Below are 22,557 nucleotides of genomic sequence, written 5' to 3'. Positions count from 1 at the left end.
AATGTGAATAAAGAAAAGTATGTAGTGCTGAAAGGTTATAACGGAAATATGCCTTAATTTGGGAACATCTCAGAAGGCTTTCCTGAGAAAGCCATGTTTAAGGCGAAGAGGGCCTGGTATACAGAATCAGCCATTTGAATCTCATTTTCTTTAGAATTATTTTTAATGCCTGGTGTTTTGCCAGTTACTCTCTAATTACTTTCAAAGTTGTATGATTAGTTATAATCAAATTCACAAAAACCGACTGAATACTTACTACGTGATGAGTAGTATAAGTACTAAAATAAAGTTCTTCCCTTCAATGAGTTACTTAGGGAAAAAGCACAATGTGATAATACAAAATAAAACTTATAAGCAAAATAAGAGATATGCAAGCTAGAGCACAAAAGAAGGAATGCTTTCTTTTAGTTAGAAGTAGATTCTTGAGCATTTTCACTAAGCTTGTGGCATACATCTTGGGCCTTGCAGTATAGATAGGAGTTTGAAGATACAGATGCGGGAAAGTAATTCAGTGCGATGTAGGGATGGGAAAACATGAAACATATTCTAGAAATTGTGGGTCTAGTTTGAGTTCTGTAAGAGGAAGTGGTGAGAGTTGCAGCTGGACAGTTAGACTGGAATCAGCCTGTGACAGTCCCTGATGGTCATGAGTTTGTATGGGCTTTTGAAAGTAGTAGATGAGCCAGCCTCGGTGGCTCACATCTGTAATCCCAGCACTTTGGGAGGTCGAGGTGGGCGAATCACTTGAGGCCAGGAGTTCCAGACCAGCCTGGCCAACATGATGGCACCCGTCTCTACTAAAAATACAAAAATCAGCTAGGTGTGGTGGCTCATGCCTGTAATCCCAGCTACTCGGGAGGCTGAGGCAGGAGAATCACTTGAACCCAGGAAGTGGAGGTTGCAGTGAGCCGAGATCATGCCACTGCCCTCCAGCCAAAAAAAGAGAGGGAGGGAGGGAGGGAGAGAGAGAGAGAGAGAAGAAAGAGGATAGATAACTCCTTAGATGTGTAAAGAAGTGGATGATAGATAACTCCTTAGACGTGTGCATCCAGCCCTGCTCAGCTCTCCTACTCCATACTGTGGCACTAGGTCAAGAAAAGGATTAACGCTAATATTCCCTGTCCGTTTCTGTTCCTTAAGCTGGGCCAAAGTGAGGCAGATAAATTGTGTGCATTTGGAGGAACACAGAGGGACTATATCCTTGAGGTTAGGGACCTTGTCCTATTCATATTGATATGCCCATCGCCTCACATAAGCCTGGCATTTGATTAGTAATAAGTAACTGTTAGTTCCCATATTTATCTACTCAGTCACTAAGTAGAAGACAATAAAAGATCAAAACCCATATTTTGCCCTTTTTTCAATTACATTTTTTATTACAAGACACTGAGCAGACATAACCAAATACAATGTATTTTATTGGACCTTGGCTTGAAAAAAAATAGATAAAAACGGCATTCTTGTGCCATTTGGTGAACTCTGAATATGGCTCATTTATAGGAAGATATTATGAAATTATTATTCATTTTCCTAGGTGTTTGCAACTTTCTCAAATGTTCAGAAAGCACACAAACATACATATAAGGCAAATATATAAAAATATTACTAATTGTTGATCTGGATGGATGATATGCAGTTATTCATTTTACTACTCTTTTAACTTTTTTTTTTTTTTTTGAGATGGAGTCTTGCTCTGTTGCCCAGGCTGGAGTGCAGTGGCGCTATCTGTACTCACTGCACTCTACCTCCTGGGTTCAAGAGATTCTCCTGACTCTGCCTCCCGACTATGTGGGACTCCAGGCACATGTTGCCACGCCTGGCTGATTTTTGTATTTTTAGTAGAGACAAGGTTTCACCATGTTGGCCAGGCTGGTCTCGAACTCCTGACTTCAGGTGATCCGCCTGCCTCAGCCTCCCAAAGTGCTGGGATTACAGGTGTGAGACACCATGCCTGGCCTTAACTTTTCTATATGTTTGAAATTATTCATAATAAAAAGGGAGGCTTTTCATTTCAAAAATTAGTGTTTTTAGTGTCTAGTAAAGAAACGAACTCTGGCTTATCTAGGAAAACAGTTTTTACTGAACAGGCTGGGAAGGCTTGAAAATCATAATATGGGGGACCAGCCCTTCGAAGAACTACTCACCTTTCCCCCACCATCCACACAGCTGGTTCTGCTAACACTGATGCTACAATTACTGTCATGTCTCCCTCTGGAGACCTGATAGTTTCCACCGAGCTGCTGCTTCTCCTGGGTCAGAATGAATTCTATATGCAGCTAACTGGTGGAGCCCAGGCCCTGATAACACATTTCTTACATTTTCAATATTTATAATGGAATACAAAATCTGCTTCATAAGGTGGGGGATTCCCCCAAAGCAAGGTGGTTCAGATGTTGATTGGCCAAGAACAATAACAAAGGTCAATTACAGAAGTATGTATGTATTCTTATCATTTTTTTTTTTTTGAGACGGAGTCTCGCTCTGTCACCTGGGCTGCAGTGCAGTGGCGCAATCTCTGCTCACTGCAAGCTCCGCCTCCTGGGTTTATGCCATTCTCCTGCCTCAGCCTCTCCGAGTAGCTGGGACTACAGGTGCCCGCCACCACGCCCGGCTAATTTTTTGTATTTTTAGTAGAGACGGGGTTTCACTATGTTAGCCAGGATGGTCTCGATCTCCTGACCTCGTGATCCACCCGCCACGGCCTCCCAAAGTGCTGGCGTGAGCCACCGCACCCAGCCCAGAAGTATGTATTATTGAAGATAAAAGTTATACTCTTTCTCAGAAAGATAGGGGACATATGAAAAAAAAGACTTATACCCCTTTCCAGAAGGCATCACAATTTTATATGTATCCTTTCATATATACAGATAGATATAAATACATATAGATATACAAGATACTGGTAAAAAATATATATTTTATATAAACAATAATAATGGTAGTAGCTAACATTTACTGAATAATAGCTATGTACAGGATACCATTTTGAAATATTGCTTATGTAAACTAACACATTTACTGCTGACAACACAATCCTCTGAGATAGGTACTAACATTATTACTCTAATTTTCCTATAAGAAAACCGAAGGCTAAGTAAATATTTAAACTATCCAGGTTTCCAGAACTAGTAAGTGGTGGAGCCAGGATTATGAATTCAGATAGAGCATACACTCTTTAAGCACAACCTCTCTAATACCTATTGTTTATTATTTTCCTTATTCACTTACAATATGTGATTGTCTACTTCATTCTTTTAATGGCTACATATTATGCGCATATCACAATTAATCTAACCATTCCCCCGTTAGTCAACATTTAGCTTGTCTAATTTTTCCCTATCCAAAGTAATATGTCCTATTAAATATTTTTCTGCATAAGTGTAAGTATTTCCAAGAATCCTGGAAGTGCAGTTGCTGGTCAAATAGTACAAACACCTTAAATTTTATGTATATTGCTAAATTGTCCTCTAAAAAATTTTGTACCAATTTACATCTCACTTCTCTGAGTATGAGGGTCTCTTTCTGTTATCAATCTCTACATTTGGGCCGGGCGCGGTGGCTCACGCTTGTAATCCCAGCACTTTGGGAGGCCGAGGCGGGCGGATCACGAGGTCAGGAGATCGAGACCACGGTGAAACCCCGTCTCTACTAAAAATACAAAAAATTAGCCGGGCGTGGTGGTGGGCGCCTGTAGTCCCAGCTACTCGGAGAGGCTGAGGCAGGAGAATGGCGTGAACCCGGGAGGCGGAGCTTGCAGTGAGCCGAGATTGCGCCACCGCACTCCAGCCTGGGCGACAGAGCGAGACTCCGTCTCAAAAAAAAAAAAAAAAAAAAATCTCTACATTTGTATCAATTTAATGGTGAAAAGCATTTCATTGTGATTTCATGTTTCCCTGATCATTAGTGTAGCTCAGCATCTTTTCACATGTTCATTGACTGTTTATAATTTTCCGTCTATGAATTGTTTATTTATGTATTTTAATCCATTTTTCCATTGGTTAGTCCTTTTTTTTTTAATTTGAAGGTGCTCTTTATAAAAAAAATCCTTTGTCATGTTACTAATGGTTAAACTTTAAACTGAGAATAAATAATCTAAAAAGCAAGAGACGTGTGTGTGTGTGTGTATGCACTTGTGTGATTAAAAAATCAATCAGAGGTGAAATCTGCACAGGGCCTGTGGTCTAGTTAACAGTATGGTACTAATGTCAATTTCCTTGCTTTGATATTGTACTATAGTTACACTAAATATTACCACTGGGGCAAGCTGAGTGTATTAGTTTCCTAGGGCTGCTGTAATAAATTATCACAAACTGGATAGCTCAAAATAATAGGAATTTGTTCTCTCTTAGTTCTGCAGGCTAGAAGTCTGAAATCAAGGTATTGGCAGGTCCACGCTCTCTGAAGAGTCTAGAGGAGGATCGTTTCTGGCTTCTTCCCCAGTTTCTAGTGGTTTCTATCAAATCCTTGTATGCTTGTGCTCCTGTGCTTGTACATACAGTACTTCAATGTCTGCCTCTGTTGTCATGTGGTGTTCTCTGTGTACCTATGTCCAAATATTCCTCTTCTTACAAGAACACGAACCACTGGATTGGGGCCCACCCTAATCCTAATCCAGCAGTAAATGTGTTAGTAGAGAAATGACCTCATTTCAACTTGATTATATCTGAAATGATAAGGTGACATTCATAGGTTCCTGGGATTAGGACTCAAGCATATCTTTTTGGTGCACACAATTCAACTCAGATACTGGGTGAAGCAGACTCCCTTTACTATTTTTTGTTTTTTTTTTGCCACTACCTGTAAGCCTAATTATTTCAAAATAAAAAATCTTTTAAAAATCTATCTGGAAAAACATAACAAAATTATTAACAATGGTTGCCTCTTTAGAAGATTTTACATTTGATTTAATACACTTCAGTCCAGCTTGGCTTTCCTTGGGAGTTATGGTATATGACTTTTGTCATTTAAAAACTAAAAAAAGGCCGGGCGCGGTGGCTCACGCCTGTAATCCCAGCACTTTGGGAGGCTGAGGCGGGCGGATCATAAGGTCAGGAGATCGAGACCATCCTGGCTAACACAGTGAAACCCCGTCTCTACTAAAAAAATACAAAAAATTAGCTGGGCGTGGTGGCGGGCGCCTGTAGTCCCAGCTACGCGGGAGGCTGAGGCAGGAGAACGGCGTGAACCTGGGAGGTGGAGGTTGCAGTGAGCTGAGATCGCGCCATTGCACTCCGGCCTGGGCAACAGAGCAAGACTCCAATTCTGAACACAGTATCTGAGTACAAAAAAAACACCTAAAAAAAAAAAATAGAAATTTGGGAGAAAAGAATGGTCTTGTCATTAAAGGACTTAGATCTTAGCTTTTTGGAAAGAAAACTTTAGTAGCAGTGTGAAGGGATGGTTTGATGCTAGAAGCTGAGAGACTAGATAAAAAATGTGTGCACTTATCTAGGTGAAAAGAGATAAGGACCTGAGCTGGGAGCACTGGTAGGGAATGGCAAGGAGGAGATAAATGTGAGAAACATTCAGAATGCAACATAGACATGATTTGGTGACTGATTGCATATGATGGAGTAAGTAAGAGCAAGGAGTTGAGACAAATTCCTAGGTTCCTGGCAAGCAAGACTGGGTCCTTGGTGTTGCCATTCCTTGAGGAGATAGGCTGGTGATTGTCCATTTGCCCCAACAGAACTATTCTCCACCCTTTATCTCACTACTTTCTGCCCCAAGAAGCTGACCTCAAGAGACCGAATCCCTGGGCTCCTTTTATCTCTGGTTTCAGGTTGGGTTTAGCCAATGAGTGGTATTAGCAAGAGATCAGAGAGAGGCCACACCTTCTGTCAGAGAGCCTTTCCTCCACATCCAGGTCTCAAATGCTTCCCCGACCCAGTTGGGGGATAACACCTTCCTCTCTGTTTCTGCTCCTTCTGCTGCTAGAGAGAAACTTTATTGGATTCTTAAAGGGTCCTATCATTAAACTCTCATCAATGACTTACAGAGTGTGTCATCCATTTCCTGCCAGGACCTTGACTAGTATAGAAAAGGAATACAGGTGAAGGGGAATGAAGTGAGAGAAAGATGGCAAATTCACTTTTAGAAACGCTGGGCTGGGCATGGTGGCTCATGCCTGCAATACCAGCACTTTGGGAGGCCAAGGCGAGGGGATCGTTTGAGGCTAGGAGTTCAAGGCCAGCCTGGGCAACATAGCAAGACATTGTCTCTACAAAAATGAAAAATTAGTCAGGTGTAGTGGTACATGCCTATCATCCCAGCTATTCAGGAGGCTGAGGTGGGAGGATTGCTTGAGTCCAGGAGGTCGAGGCTGCAGTGAGCCGTGATCGTGCCACTGCCTTCCAGCCTGGGTGACAAAGCAAGACTCTGTCTCTTAAAAAAAAAAAAAAAAAAAAAAAGGAGGCCAGGCGCATTGGCTTATGCCTGTAATCCCAGCACTTTGGGATGCCAAGGCCAGCGGATCACAAGGTCAAGAGATCAAGACTATCCTGGTCAACATGGTGAAACCCTGTCTCTATTAAGAATACAAAAATTAGCTGGGCATGGTGGTATGCACCTGTAGTCCCAGGTACTCAGGAGGCTGAGGCAGGAGAATCACTTGAACCCGGGAGGCGGACGCTGCAGTGAGCCGAGATCGCGCCACTGCACTCCAGCCTGGCGACAGAGTGAGACCCCATCTAAAAAAAAAAAAAAAAAAAGCTGGGTTTAGGATGTTTGTGTGACACGTAAGTGGATATCTATTATATATAGGGTTGATGTCAGGAGGAAAACCCAGGTTGGAGATACAGATCTGGTAGATCTGGTAGTTATTAATAAATGTATTAGTATATTTGGCAATTGAAAATATGCAATCATAATCGGAAATAATTTAAACCTGAAGGGAGTGATGGCTGGACTCTGAGGAAGATTAGTACTTATGGGAGCGACTGCAAAATAAGAAGCCCACAAATGAAATTGAGAAGGCATATTCAGAGAAATAAAAGGAAGACTAGGATGCAATTGTATCCCAAAGGGGATAAGGAAAAAGTTTTAAGCAGGAAGGAGTGAACAATTCTATCATTAGAACTTCTTGGTTGAAAAGTTTGTGGAATAAGGTCTGAGAACTGAAAAGTAGGTTGGGAAATGAGGGTCATTGATGACATTACCATGGTAACTTTCAGTGGGCTGGTAGGGGTTGAGTACCCTTTTTTTTTTTTTTTTTGAGATGGAGTCTTGCTCTTGTCACCCAGGCTGGAATGCAGTGGCACGATCTTGGCTCACTGCAACCTCTGCCTCCCGGGTTCAAGTGATTCTCTTGCCTCAGCCTCCTAAGTAGCTAGGACTATGGGCACCTGCCACCACGCCCGGCTAATTTTTGTATTTTTAGTAGAGACAAGGTTTCACCATGTTGGCCAGGCTGGTCTCGAACTCCTGACCTCTGGTGATCTGCATGCCTCGGCCTCCCAAAGTGCTGGGATTACAGGCGTGAACCACCACGCCCGGCCTGAGCACATTTTATGGGGAATGCAAGATTAATGAACATGTAGCAGTATGAATTTTAGCCTACAACTCAAGCATGTAAAGAAATATGTTTTAATATATTCCACCAATTCAATTTCTGTTTTGAGTCTCCATTCTAGTTTTGTCAGGATTTTGAAATATTGCTCTGTACTAAGACAGGGTAGGGGATATTTTGGAGACCCAGGAAGGTTAAACGGGCTGTATGGTTTTGTCCACCTAGAAGCACCCTCCCACCCTCTCAGACCCAGAGAAATCTGTTTCTAGAGTTGAGGGGGAGGAAGATGCTGCCTGTTCTCCCTCCACCTATATACTCCTGCCCTTGGCTTCTCCTTAAGCCATTTCTCTGCGGCCTGAATCCTCTCCCCATGTGTGGGGTTTGAGAGTCTGGAAACAAAAGCCAGAAAGATTTTCCTTCTACATCCTTTCTTCAAGGCAACAAACCTATGGGTGAGGGTTGGGAAAATGGCAAGCTATACAAGGGTAAAATACCAAGAAAAATAGGTTAATATCTCAAATATCACATCATATAGATTGGTCCTTAAGTTCAGCTGGGAAGGAAAGAAAAAAAATAGGATGCTAGTTGGAAGAAGATATGGGTTAAAAGGAGCTTCTCCCCGAATGATAGCAACTGTGCTTAAAGGAGCACAAGGAGGCTGGGTGCGGTGGCTCATGCTTGTAATCCCAGCACTTTGGGAGGCTGAAGCGGGTAGATCACGAGGTCAGGAGATCGAGACCACGGTGAAACCCCGTCTCTACTAAAAATAAAAAAAATGAGCCGAGCGTGGTGGCGGGCGCCTGTAGTCCCAGCTACTCGGAGAGGCTGAGGCAGGAGAATGGCGTGAACCCGGGAGGCGGAGCTTGCAGTGAGCCGAGACTGCGCACTGCACTCCAGCCTGGGCGACAGAGCAAGACTCTGTCTCAAAAAAAAAAAAAAAAAGAAGCACAAGGAAGTTTCCTTACTTAAAGAGATCCTCCACCTGTGCATGGAAACCCAGCTTGACAGACTCATTACTTTATGCTCATAGGTCTTATTTTGAGATCCTGAGACTTGCATTAAGTTCCTCATAGGCACAGAGATTACTACTGATAATCAGTCTCTCTTTTTTTTTTTTTTTTTCCTGGATAAGACTGCTTGGTGCCCGAGGGGTGGGGGCTGTTAAACCTGTGAAGGGTACCTGAAAAAGAGGAAAAAGTGTAGGAAAGGAAAGATTCAGGACGGGGAATTTTGTCTACTCATACAGCTTGTCTTAGAACTTGCTATATCACACTACGTAACGTCAGAAGCCAATTTTCACAATTAACTAATAAAATGTATTACAAATTACTTTCTAAAGATGCTCAGCATAAGTACTTAGTAATAATTTCATTTTTCCTTTTGTCCTTATGGCAGGATCAGCCTAGCCATGGTCTCTTGTGAGAATAAAGGCATTTCTTTCATCTATTAAACCCAATGCTACATGGCAATAAATCATCATTCATTGAATTCTGCAACCTCAACTATACCTTACTGAAGAAATTCTAGCCCCTATGCATCATAATTAACATCAAGTAGCAGTAGAAAATTGCAGTACAACAAAGACCTACATTTTGGCAGCAACCCTACTTGGTCAGAACGGAATGAACTCTGAGCAATTACTTCAGGGGAAGAAAGAAAAATAAACAAGACAGGCTTTACCTATGAAGCTAAACGAAGCGTAGAGTGGTTGTGTCAGTCTGGGTCCAATTAGTAGAGAAAAACCATATAGGTAATATGAACAAGGAAAGTGTAATATAAAGAACTATTAACTGTAAGAGAAGATTGAAGTAACAAGGCTAACAGGAGTAAAAGGAACTCTAAAAAATATAAGAATGGATGATACAAGGAGAGGCACTACCCCTAGATCTGAGATAGAGCGTCCAAGCAAGATTACCTCTCAGGGCTGACATCTAGGCCCTGGAGAGGGCACGTCTGTGGGTCCTTGAATAAAGTCCCACAGAGAAGTCTCACAGAGAAGTCCTTGTGTTGCTGAGCTGGTGAAAATTCCTGGAAATTCACCTTCTGGAACTTGCCAGAAATCTACCATCTGGAACTTGCTGGACATCCACTATCTGGAACTTGCTAGAAATCTGCCCTCTGCATCTTGCTAGAAATATGCCTTCTGGAACTTGCTGGAAATAGATGGAAGATGAGGGAGTATAATATAGACAATTCTTCCTAGAAGCGAGAAGGTTGCTTGTAAAGACAAAAGACAATAGAAGCTGGAAGGAAATAGGGAGGTGGGAAAGTTTTTAAAACTTGGAGACTTCAGTATGTTTAAAAAGACAATGGAAAAGATCTCGTGGAGATGGGGGGCTTGAATATAAAAATGAGATCATGCAGAGTTCCTGAGAAGGTGGGAGGTGTTGGGATCTGTGAAATAAAAACATATTTGGGCCTAAAATTTTGATTTAGCCTTGGTTAAAATTAAACATTTGAAGATTATCTTAATAACATTTCCTTAAAATAATTTTTATTCACTTTAATTATCATTGATACACAGTGACTCACAAAATACAGGTATTTAATAAGAAACACTGGGAAGGAAGAATCTTGTTGACATAAGTACCTTAAAAATTCAAAGTACTTTGCTGGCTATTACTCTTCTCAGTAAGATGAGGAAGAGAGGTTAGAAAATATTTACATTCTAGTGACCTTTCAGTTGCATAAGGAACAAAGAACACTGTTAGGAGCCAATGGGGCAAAGGTCTAACATAAACCTTTGCAGGCTCTGTTTGTTAGTATCATAAATTATAGTTTCTCTTTTTGATAGTGCAAGAAACTTCCCAAAACACTCAATTTTAACTTCGAAGTTTCTGCTTAGTATTTCCAGACATAAACTTTAGTGTAAAGCATGGGATGACTACAAAGTCTGTAACGCATTTGTTATAGGAAATTTTCCTTAATGTGCAAGATAGGAAGTCAAGGGAGTTTAAGGTGTTGGAAGTCATGTTAATGAAATTATAGCCTATGGACTCTAAGTTGGATACTCAGGGAAGTATTAAAAAAAGAAATGGATTGAGATGCTGATGAATTTGAAAAATAGTTCTGCTAGTCATACTTGAATGAGCAAGTTAGAAGAACAGGAGGTTGTGGTCAAAGAGTAGGAGGCTTGCTTTTCAAGATGATGACAAGGGCCAAGGTGTGACCACAGAAATAGGTATCTGGAGTATTTGAGATGGGAGATTCCGGAAGTTAAAATGCTGGGATGCTGGCCTTTTCATTTTAATCTCATCCAAGTAGACAATGAATGGCTTAGAATGGAGAAGGATACTGTGCACTAGGTGACACTCTTCACTGAATGAGGAATAGTGGAGACTTGGAGATCAGAAGATGACAGCCACAGGGAGGGAAGATGGAGCATAACACAACAGTGTATACCTCAAAGGAGCAAAGGTGTGTTACAAGCATCTAGGTAGGTAATAATTGGGAAACAAGGAGCAATGAGTACATCAATAAAATCTAATAGACAGGGAAAGAGAAAATAAGCCATTTTAGAGTGTTTGGAATCCTCTCTTTCTCTGCCTATCCAAAGCCTATCATTATTCAAATCTCATTTTTAAAGGCTCTCTTTTTAGATTGAGACCATCCTGGCCAACATAATGAAACCCCGTCTCAACCAAAAATACAAAAAAATTATCTGGGTGTGGTGGCACACACCTGTAGTCCCAGCTACTTGGGAGGCTGAAGCAGGAGAATCACTTGAACCTGGGAGGCAGAGGTTGCAGTGAGCCAAGATTGTGCCACTGCACTCCAGCCTGGGTGACAGAGTGAGACTCTGCCTAAAAAAAAAAAAAAGCTATCTTTTTAAAACAAAGGCTTACAAAGGTGTTTTTTTCTTTTTAATTAAGAATCATTAGCCAGGCGCGGTGGCTCATGCTTGTAATCCCAGCACTTTGGGAGGCCAAGGCGGGCGGATCACGAGGTCAGGAGATCGAGACCACAGTGAAACCCTGTCTCTACTAAAACTACAAAAAATTAGCCGGGCGTAGTGGCGGGCGCCTGTAGTCCCAGCTACTCGGAGAGGCTGAGGCAGGAGAATGGTGTGAACCTGGGAGGCGGAGCTTGCAGTGAGCCAAAATTTTGCCACCGCACCCCCGGCCGGGAAAAAGAGAAAAAGACCTAGCCTCTGTCATAAAAAAAAAAAAAAAAGAATCATTTATAGCAAAAGGAATCTTTAATACAAATTCTAATGTAAACCATTGTTCTAAGAAAGGAGAACAACTCATTTGCCTGGCTTTTAAAACCTGTAATGTTTCTAATAAAACATGTCTATTTGAACTTTTTAAAAAATTTTTAATCCATGTTTTGCTACCTAGTTGTCCCATCTGTGCCTTTTAAATTATATTATTCTCACTATGTAAGCCTTTTTTCCATCTTTTCAAATCTTATCAGTCTTTTGAAGTTTAGAGACCAATCTCTTTTACAAAGTCTAGCTAATTTCAAAATTAATTATTCTGTATATCTTTCTACTTTATTTCTCATAGTCCATTTCCTGCAAATTTGACAGTTATCTATACCATCCTGTAACATCTTGACCTGATTTTAAGCAGTTTCAGGGAAGAAACCATGCCTGATTCCTTGTTTTTCCCAGAGCACATAGTAAATGAACAAAATGCTCTTAGTAAGAAGCAACATGACACAATGGTGAATGCATGAACTTTGGAGGAAATTATTATTTTTGGTTAACAATTTTCTTCTTACCTGATTCCTTTGCCCAAGCTCTTAAATCCTGACTGGAAAGTCCTCCTCCTCCATCTCCTCATTGAAATCATACCTCACTTTGACAGTCCAGGCCTGCCTCCCCCATGAAAAGTGTACTGCTAACACAAGCCTGTACTTTCTCCTATCTCTGAATATCTGTCTTCTTATTCATTTACACTTTAGTTACCTACATTTTCATGGGCTCATTTCTTTTCTTCCCTTTGCTATCATAAGTTCCTCTAATGAAAGAACAGTGCCTTTTAAATATAGTCAGCATATTTTCCCAATCAAAACACAGGACAACTGCCTAGAAAACTTGACACTGTAGTTGCTCCAGAAAAATCATGGGTTACTCACTGATTTACTTTCCAATAATTCTCTCAGTATTCACCATTTTGAAATCTAAAAAGCTCTGAAAATTGGCTAGGCGCGGTGGCTCACGCCTGTAATCCCAGGAGAATCGTTCGAACCTGGGAGGCAGAGGTTGCAGTGAGCCGAAATCTTGCCACTGCCCTCCAGCCTGGGTGATAGGGCAGAGAGCAGAGACCCCGTCTCAAAAAAAAAAAAAAAAAAAAAGCTCTGAAAATCAAATGTTTTCTCAACATTTGGTGGCAAAACCTGTTTGACCTGACTCATTTGTCATTAAAACTTGACCTGAACCCAAGGGCAAAGTGGCAGAACCTGACCTGAAAAACTTCATCTGAGTGAGACTATACATTTCATTTATCTTAGTGTGATATTCACAGTTGTTCCGGAAAAAAAAGTTGACTGTGGGTGCTGCCCCAGATCGTGAGGAATGTCACATAAAGCACACCTCTCTAAAGTCTGAAAAATTCTGAATTCTGAAATCCATCTGGCAGAAAGATTTCACTTAAAGGAAGTGAATCCATATCTCTTCTAGCCATAGTCCACTGCCATACACATAATAGGCTAACTTTAAGAAATTCAATTAAAGCCGGGTGCAGTCTCTCATGCTTGTAATCCCAGCACTTTGGGAGGCTGAGGCAGGCGGATCACCTGAGGTCAGGAGTTGGAGACCAGCCTGGCCAACATGGAGAAACCCCGTTTCTACTAAAGATATAAAAATTAGCCCAGCGTGGTGGTGTGCGCCTGTAATCCTAGCCACTGGGGAGGCTAAGGCAGGAGAATTGCTTGAATCTGGTTGCAGTGACCCGAGATCATGCCACTGCACTACACCCTAGGTGACAGAGCGAGACTCTGTCTCAAAAAACAAACAAACAAAAAACCCAAACCCTACCCCCGCAAAACCCAGAAATTCAATTAAATACTAAGAGGGTATCTGTTTATCTTGGTGGGAAAAACGTGGTCTAAAAATTAAAGGATCATTATTAAAATGAATGAAGCAAGCTAAAATTCCAGAACAAATACCTTCCTGGGGAAAATAAGGTCTAAAAATTCAAGAAATAATTAAAAATAACAAAGTAAAAATATCTGTGAAAATGTCTTTCGAGACCAGCCTGACCAACATGGCGAAACCTCGTCTCTACTAAAAATACAAAAATTAGCCGGGCGTGGTGGCTGACACCTGTAATCCCAGCTACTTGGTAGGCTGAGGCAGGAGAATCGCTTGAACCCGGGAGGCGGAGGTTGCAGTGAGCCGAGATCGCGCCATTGCACTGCAGCCTGAGCAACAAGAGCGAAACTCCGTCCCCCCCGGGCCAAAGAAAAAAGTCTTTCAATTATGGTTTTTATGAAGCATACTGTTTTTCTGATTTCATTAACTGAAAATTAGTGGTAATTAAAAATTTATTACATATAAATAGGAATGTGATTTAAACATATAAAGAGTGACATCTCTGAAAAATTATGCTTATAAAATTCACTGCTATGTTTACATTTAAGGGACACAGTTATTTCTACTACCAGAAGGTTGCTACAAGTAACGCGAGTGACAACATATGTTGATTATTCACACCGTTTTCTTCATCCATAAAATAAGCAGACTGGGACTAAATGACCTGTTAAAGTCCTTCTGAAATTCTATGATCAAGTATAATACCCAGCACAAGACCAAGTTCAAAAATGTCAATACACAGGAAACAAATCAGTCTGTAAATACTGAGAACCTATGTTATCAAAGCTAATGTCTTCTGAAATAACTGGAAGTAAAGATGAAAGTATACGAAAGATAATTTTGAATGTTCTGTATTTAGAATGTGCTTCAACATTTAATGCGATCTAATTTACATATCCTTTCTGGTGCTATTGCAAGTTTTATCAGGGTTTTACGGCAACGGAAGACTATGATGAATTCGAATGGGACACACTTGCTTCTGTGGAGTTACGATTCAAACTGAATGTCTAATATAGGAAGGCAACATATACAACGAGCAAGTGATTTTAGAAATAACAGAGAACGCGGGACAAAATTCACACACGGAAAATGATACGGATAACAAAAGCAGGTAACTCACAGAAATGCGGCTAGAAAAGAGGCCTCTGCTGGAGCGAGAGCAAATAGAATCAGAGGGCATTAGAACTGAAAAGCTCCTAGGAGCTTTCAGTGAAAAAAACTTCATAGCCAAAAAAAGCACAGGACTGGGCCAGGAGTTGAGACAGTTTTGGACCTCAGGGGTTTGCAGCCCTAGCCGTGTGGTCACTTTCTTGCTTCTCTGGCTATTTCCTTATCTATAAAATCGGTGGGTTAGTTTAGGCCGACTGAGGCGCAGACAGGGATGCAGTACTGTTCATGGACCTCTGAGCTGCCCTTTCCACATCGCTGGTGAGTTACTTAAACCTCCGGTGTGTTTCCCCATTTCGTATGTCAAAATAATAACATAAAATCAGAATGTAAATCCAGACGCATTGTTTTGCTGCGATTAAGTTGCAGAGCGAAAATAGCAACGACGAAGTAAGGAGAGAACCAGCCTACCCACGAGATGAGGCGTCCCGCGGCGGAGCGGGCTGGGGGCGTGTCGTCGCGGAGGGGCGCGGCGAACCCGCCAGGAGGCGGAAGAGACCGCCCCGTGGGCGGAAGTGACGCAAGGCCTACGGTCTGCTGTGAGGGGAGGTGTAGCCGGTCTTTGGGAGTAGGCGGTAGTGGCGGAAGAGGTTCGGCGGGTGATGGCGGATCAGGATCGGAAGCCTGTGTAACTTTCTCCCTTGATCCGGGAGTCTTTCCACTGGGTAAGGCGCCTCCCTGGTCCACCCCAGCGCCTTGTGCGGGGCGGACTCCAGCTGCTTCTCTTTTAGGGCTCGTGCTCACCCTTCAGCCCCTGTACTGTAGGGGCCTGGCCGGTCTCGGGAGAGGTCTCTGTGGTGACGAGGCTTTCCTTCCCGAAGACAAACCTTCCTTTCCACACTGCGATTGTGACGGGGGTGTGGGCGACTCGGATCAGCCGTGGAGTTTTGGAAGAGCAACGGGTGGCCGCCCCACGCGGTGGGAGGCCCGCGGGACAGGCCTTCGCGATTTGGGGGAGGCGTGTGGGACGGGGGCCCTTTGGCTGGGGACGAGTGACGCTGGCGACCCCCGAAGGAAAAGCTTCTGGTGTCCAAGGCTAAACTCTAGGGTGACTGTTTTGAGGGCAGTGTGGGTGTTATCGGCGCAGTAAGCTGAGAAAACACGTAGGTCGCGTCCGAGAAGGACGCTCGGGTTTGCCTTTGCGGAGAGAAACCCAGCTGTTTTGGTTTGAGTCGCCGGTGGCGAAGGGGGCGGAGACTCCCTGCGCCGCCTACTTTTGAGGGCCGCGGGCGGAGTTGGCGGTTCTGGCTGATCGCCTGCTTCACCTGGAATCCATTCCCCACCCCGCCCCGTTCGCAAGGTGTGGACTAGTCCCGACCGACCTGCACTCCTCGCTTAGGGAATCTGTGGCTAGAGTTTAGCGTGCGCGGGCGCTCGCGTGCGCGTCTACACATTAGTAAAAAAATAAAGCTTAGCGTGCGTCTGTGTGGGTGTGTGTACACACCTTATTAGTAAAAGTTTTGTTAGAAAACGCTGGCATTTGACTTTAGACGTACACAGTGGTAGATTTCCGGTTTCACACAGTGGTTATGAATTGCTATTATGTTAGGCTTCAGATGGGAAAATAAATCTTAATTTTTCAACTGTCTGCATTCTGCTAATGTTAAAATTTCTACGAGCTGTGCACGAACAATTACTAGTTACAAGTTTGGTGCTCAATTCCAAAAGGATTTAAAGAGATCATTTGAATAGAAACTAAAAGTGGGTCGATTGTGCTCAAAGTGCTTTTCGGGTTTAGGGAAGGAGGTTAGGACAGCCTTTCTCTTTCGTTCTGTTCTTTTTAAGGGTAAACTTGAAGGATTGTTTGATAATGCCAACTTCTAATAAGATTTTATTTATTTTTCAAACTGATTGTTCAACTTCAAAGAACATTGTAGTTTTTGTTTTCTAGTCATCACGTTCTTTTTTTTTTTTTTTTTCTTGAGACTGAGTCTTGCTCTGTCTCCCAGGCTGGAGTGCAGTGGCGCGATCGCGGCTCATTGCAACCTCCGCCTCCCAGGTTCAAGCGATTCTCCTGCCTCAGCCTCCTGAGTACCTGGGATTACAGGCGCGCGCCACCACACCCAGCCAATTTTTGTATTTTTAGTAGAGACGGGGTTTCTCCATGTTGGTCAGGCTAATGTCGAACTCCTGACCTCTTGATCCGCCTGCCTCGGCCTCCCAAAGTGCTGGGATTACAGGCGTGAGCCACTGCGCCCAGCCCATCACGTTCTTAAATTGTAGACCGCTGTTTATAGTTCTCACTGCAGCCATGTTTGTAGAATTAACCAGCAAATACCTTTTCCATAACAAAAGTAAAATTTTGGAATTCAAAGTTTCAGCCTTTTTAATAATGTTAAAATAATCATGAAAGATCCTAACGATGCCCCTTGTATAGTTCTTTTGGGGACTTTGTTGTATTCTTTCGGAATGAATATGTAAAATCTGGGCTTTACGCATTTCTGTCTTTTTAAAGCTTATTTTGTCCCAAATAAACCTTTAAAAGAAGATAAAAATGTTCTCTCCCCTAATATGTATGGGCCAATATCATAGCATTTTAGAAACGAACTTATAAAATCTAAAAAGTAAATAAAAGTGGTGCGGGTAACACCTGGGCGGAATGTCTTGGCACTCAGGTGTAAAGGATTCTGGAAATAGGGATGTCTGCAAGGGTGCAAGTTAATAGACTGGGGCTTTTGCTGTTGCCTCCTAGAAAAATTGCTGATTACATTTTTTGGGAGTAGAGGTCTGTTGAGAGTTGTTAGTCTTTCTTTTTTTGAGCCACAGTGTGAATAATTGGAATTTTTTTTTTTTTTTTTTTTCTGAGATGGAGTCTCGCTCTGTCCCCCAGGCTGGAGTGCAGTGGCGCGATCTCGGCTCACTGCAAGCTCTGCCTCCCAGGTTCGCGGCATTCTCCTGCCTCAGCCTCCGGAGTAGCTGGGACTACAGGCGCCCGCCGCCACGCCCGGCTAATTTTTTGTATTTTTAGTAGAGACGGGGTTTTACCGTGTTAGCCAGGATGGTCTTTATCTCACCTCGTGATCCGCCCGCCTCGGCCTTCCAAAGTGCTAGGATTACAGGCCTGAGCCACCGCGCCCGGCCTGGAAACTATTTGAATGCTGGACATTTTTTCCTTTCATATGTTTGTGTGTCCTATCGGATTAAAGTTTGGAGATAATTCTAAGGGTTTTTTAGCTGAAGATGTGAAAAACTTTCAGTAACTCTATCAACCATTACCTGAATTATAACACTTTTAAGGGTACAAAGCGTTCATATTCTAAAATGCAGTGTTTCTGCTGCAGTGGGTCATATGTGGAGTGTTACTAATCTGTTTCATTGCTTTATTTGCTTTGGTTTTACTATTACAGAAATTTTCAAACACACACAAAGGAGAATGAACAGTAAAATGAATGGACACTTTACTAATCTTGTTTTATTACCCCCTCTAACATTAATTTTTTCCCCTGGAGTTTTTAAAGCAAATCTTAGACATCAAGACATTTCACTTACAGTTAGTTTAGTATCTTTATTTTTTATTTTTGAGACGGAGTCTCGCTGTTGCCCAGGCTGGAGTGCAATGGTGCGATCTTGGCTCACTGCAGGCTCCGGCCCCCGGGGTTCAGGCCATTCTCCTGCCTCAGCCTCCGAAGTAGCTGGGACTACAGACGCCCGCCACCTCGCCTGGCTAATTTTTTGTATTTTTAGTAGAGGTGGGGTTTCACCGTGTTAGCCAGGATGGTCTCGATCTGCTAACCTCGTGATCCATCCGCCTCGGCCTTCCAAAGTGCTGGGATTACAGGCGTGAGCCACCGCGCCCGGCCTAGTTTAGTATCTTTAACTGATAAGGACTTTAGAAAAACACAGAATCACCATAATTATATTATCACACATAACAAAATTACCTTATTTTTGAATTCTAATGGTTAGGACTGGCAAATTATATTTAGTATTTATCTAAATTAAAAAGATTAATTTGGCTTCATATGTTTAACGTACAGAAGTTCTTACTATGGTCTATTTTTCAGTAAGTTCGCTAAGGCTTACATTTTTGGGCTAAAGTAAAACAAGTATTGGGAACCACTGGAAAAATACTACCACAAAAGTCAAATCTGCTTTGGGCTTGAAAAAGTTACAAGAGGAGTAAGTAAAGATAACATTGAAATGCTTCCTCGCCCCCACCCCATGTTTATTTTAGCTGTATACATAACTGAGTGCCCACTATGTATTATTTATCTTTTTTATAGACATTAATGCATTCGCAAAATAATAAAATTGGAATTTAGACCAAAGACTTTATAATATACAGTTTACAGCATAACACACATAAAGAAATTCTAGAGGCATTGGAACTTGGGGAAATGTAGTAGGAAACCTGGAAGAGGGCACTGTAGCCAGCATGTATAAGCATTTCTGATTTTGTTTCCCAGCCAAATGTGTCTGGCTCCTTAATTGTTGACTGGACGTTTTGTACTTATCCTTGGCTTGCCTACTTACTATACTCCTGTTTGTGGAGATGCACTTTAGAGAAGGGGAATCAGAATTTGACATAGTAAAGCTGCTTGCTTCTACTTTCCTTTTTGTGTAGGGAGTGTACTTCTCTCCAACTGAGAGGAGGTTTGTACTTTTTCTCAGGATGTTAGTGAAGCTACACTTCCCAGGCATTACCACAAGGTGATGCAGTGATGCAGTGACTTTGCATATTCTCCACTCCCATGCGACCTTGACATTCTCAGTGAATTCCAACATTTTTGTAAGCTTGCCTGTCTCTTCAGTCTGTTTTCTGTAGGAGGAGTGAACCAGAGGAACTATGTGGGAATTAGAAATTTTATTATTTAGAATGGATTGATTAATGACATAATTATATTTAGATTGCATTCATCCATGTAAACTTTTTAAATGATTAGTAGCTATATTGTAATTTAATAAGAAGAGTAAAAAATGACAAGGTACTGGAATGACTTTTTAAAAATATTTCTATAATAGCAATGAAATTTTAAAAAGATTGGAGTGTTGGAGAGAGATTAATGAAGGCGATTAATAGGATAATCACAAATTATTTTACTTTTCAGACTTGTAAACATTGTGAATACTATATTTTAAAGTGAAATACTAGTGTTTTCTATTAGAAAATGTGAAATTCAGGGGAGCGTTTAAAAATGGAATTTCTTATTAATAGGGCTATTTAAAACAATAGGAATAATACATTTATATATACTTGTAAAAATTCAAACAATAAATTGATGTAAAATTTAAAGTCCTTAAGTCTTCTTTTTACACACATCTGTTATAAGACTATTAACTCTATAGTGTACACTTCTTGAGTTCCTTTTGATGCATTTGTAAACATATACAAATACATACATGTATACCTATGTGCTATTTTGTACCTCAAAAACTTCAGTGAACTAAAAATATAAGGCTGGATTGTGGGTTTTTAAAAAACTGTTATAATTGAGGTTAACAGAAGTTTAAACACTTTTGCCTTGTTTTATAAAAAAAAAATAGTTACAGCTTTGTTGGTTTAATTTATTTTAGGAAATGAAATGTTAAATTTTAAGAAAAAAAGTATTATCCTTAATCAGCTTTTGATTAAAAACATGGGACGTTTATTCTAAGCTAGTTTATTTCCTTCATACTGAATATCTTTCTTAAAGGAAGCGTGACTATTTACTCGCTTCATAGAAAAATATTATTCTCTTAATTCAGTTTTGGTAGTTGCATCTAATAGATGTTGGTTCAGTTGATTTAGCTATAGTTTCTTCTGTTGGTATCTTATAACCACTAGTGACTTGTTTTTTTTCTTTTTTTTTTTAAAGAACTGGAATTGGTGTTTTTTTTTTCCTTTGTGAAGCCACTGACTTGAAAAGAGATTATCATTAATGACTTCATTAGTATCATGACCTCCCTGGGAGCCCAAATTAGCTCAGACAACTCAAACAAAATAATAGAACTCTTCAGTTATTTTAGGCAGAGTTCTCCAGTGTTTGTAAATGCTACCTGTTCATTTTTCTGATGGCTTTAGGTTACGAGGTAGAGAGTTAAGTCTTTCCATGAAATATGGTTGCTGGTAGCAAAGTCCCTTTATTAGTGCAGAGGTAAAGGAGGATTGCTACTGAATATACCCTTTACCTTGGAATGCTTGCAAACCTCAGGTAGGGAGAGGCTGACAACTAGCCTGATACTTTACAGTGGTTTCCAGGTTCATGATTGACAGTCTCTTTTTGGGATATCCATTATATTCAGTAAAGCAGGACTTTGGCCATAACAGAAGCAGAGGGGACACAAGAAGAAAGTTGATATTTTTTAAACTGCTTATTATTACAAAACTTTAAAAATTTGCCTTAGTATTTCAAACAGGTCAGCAAAAGAAACAGTTGTAAAAGCACACTGTTTTAGATCTTAGCAATAAGCCTTCTTACTAATGGCTAAAATATGAGTAGAGCCTTACTGCTGTGCTTGCTCTGTAGAAACTTCATTGATTTGTGAAGTAAATTAGATTAATTTGGTTAGCAAAAACCTTGCCCCAGTTTTCCCCATTATTACAGAGATGCCTGTTTTAATGACTCAAGCAAGTGCAGTCAGGACAGTCATAGTTTTTTATGTATATTGTAGAATTAGTGATTGTACAGAGCCTGTGACAAACTCTACAGATTGCTTTTTTGGATAAATCCTCATTTGTTTCTGTTTTCTCAAAAGTAGAGCACAAAATAGGGAAACCATTTGGATCTTGCAGTTTTTATAATCTACTTTCACCATTCATCTGCTATCCAGTGCTTGGTGTTTACTAAGCCAGTGAGCGTTCATGAATCTCTAAGAGATTTTCAACAGTATATATTTTATTAACACTACACTTTTATTTTTATTTGTAAATATAAGTTTATTTTAATCAGTAAACATGTGGAAAGGGTATGTGAGTACTAGAAGTCGAGGTAGGATCATTGGACCTAGGATGAAATGATAGGTTTGTTATAGGTAGAGAAGAACAAATAGGCTGAGCCATTTCAAGTAGACCAGCTAAGATTTTACATGGTTTGAGAGATTTTGAACAAGCTTGTACCAGAAGCCCAAGAAGACAGGCTGGGTCTGGGATCTGTGGAAATGAGTAAGAGGTAGAAGTTGTTGGATAGTGGTTCTCTTTTCTGGTTGCATACAGGATTGAGATTACTTGGGGCGACGTGGGGGTAGGGCTATGTATATTCGTATACACACCCACAGACACACATGCACACACTCCCAGGCCCCAATCCCAGAAAGTGTTGTCATCTTTTTTTTTTTTTTTTTAAGGCCCCTAATGATTCTAATGTGTAACCAGGGTTGAGAAATGCTGGTCCAGGGGATTAGAAGGGCAGGAATGTAGGCACAGAGATGTTAGCATCAGGTTTAGTTATAGGACCCCAAAACCTAGGGAGAGGGGAAGAGATGAATGGGATGGGCTAGGTTAGGGAGGAAAATGATGAAGCTCAAGGGTTCTACATAGGAAGGAAAAGTTAATTGACCCATAGCCAGTAAAATACTGACTTTTAACTGTTCTTGTTTCTGTTTCTTAGTGTTTGTTACTAGGAGCCAGCAGGTTTATATTGGCAGTGTGTGCATGAAAACACCTCTGGTTCATTTGCTTTTGATTTAAATAGAAGCAGAGGGCTAGGCTTTCCAGGAGAGTTAATTTTTGGTTTTGGTTTTTTAACTTTTAAATGCCCATATAACTTTCTGAGCCAAATGGGTTTTAGTTATTTTCCAGTTTGTCTGTATTTTTATGTTTAATCGTATTTTTAAGAAGTTCCAGTATTTACAAAGTATCTATTTTCTTAATTATGACATGCAAATATTCATGAAACTTATATTAAATATTATGTGTTTTCTGAAG

At 41.1% G+C, this 22,557-nt stretch overlaps 1 protein-coding gene across 7 annotated transcripts in view; it reads left to right on the top strand.

Annotated features, from left to right (window-relative positions):
- The first annotated feature begins 15,249 nt into the window (after positions 1-15,249).
- Positions 15,250-22,557, top strand: part of TAX1BP1 (Tax1 binding protein 1) — a 91,506-nt gene continuing 84,198 nt past the window's right edge. For all 7 annotated transcript variants that reach the window (XM_032758528.2, XM_032758569.2, XM_032758552.2 and 4 more), the window contains exon 1: positions 15,250-15,379. The gene's annotated coding sequence lies outside the window, so the exon portion shown is untranslated. The remainder of the gene's footprint in view (positions 15,380-22,557) is intronic.

This window comes from Hylobates moloch, unplaced genomic scaffold (genome assembly GCF_009828535.3).
Source record: "Hylobates moloch isolate HMO894 unplaced genomic scaffold, HMol_V3 SCAFFOLD_1, whole genome shotgun sequence".
Taxonomy (NCBI): Eukaryota; Metazoa; Chordata; class Mammalia; order Primates; family Hylobatidae; genus Hylobates; species Hylobates moloch.
Note: the sequence above shows the minus strand (reverse complement) of the source record. Positions and strands in the feature narration are given on the sequence as shown.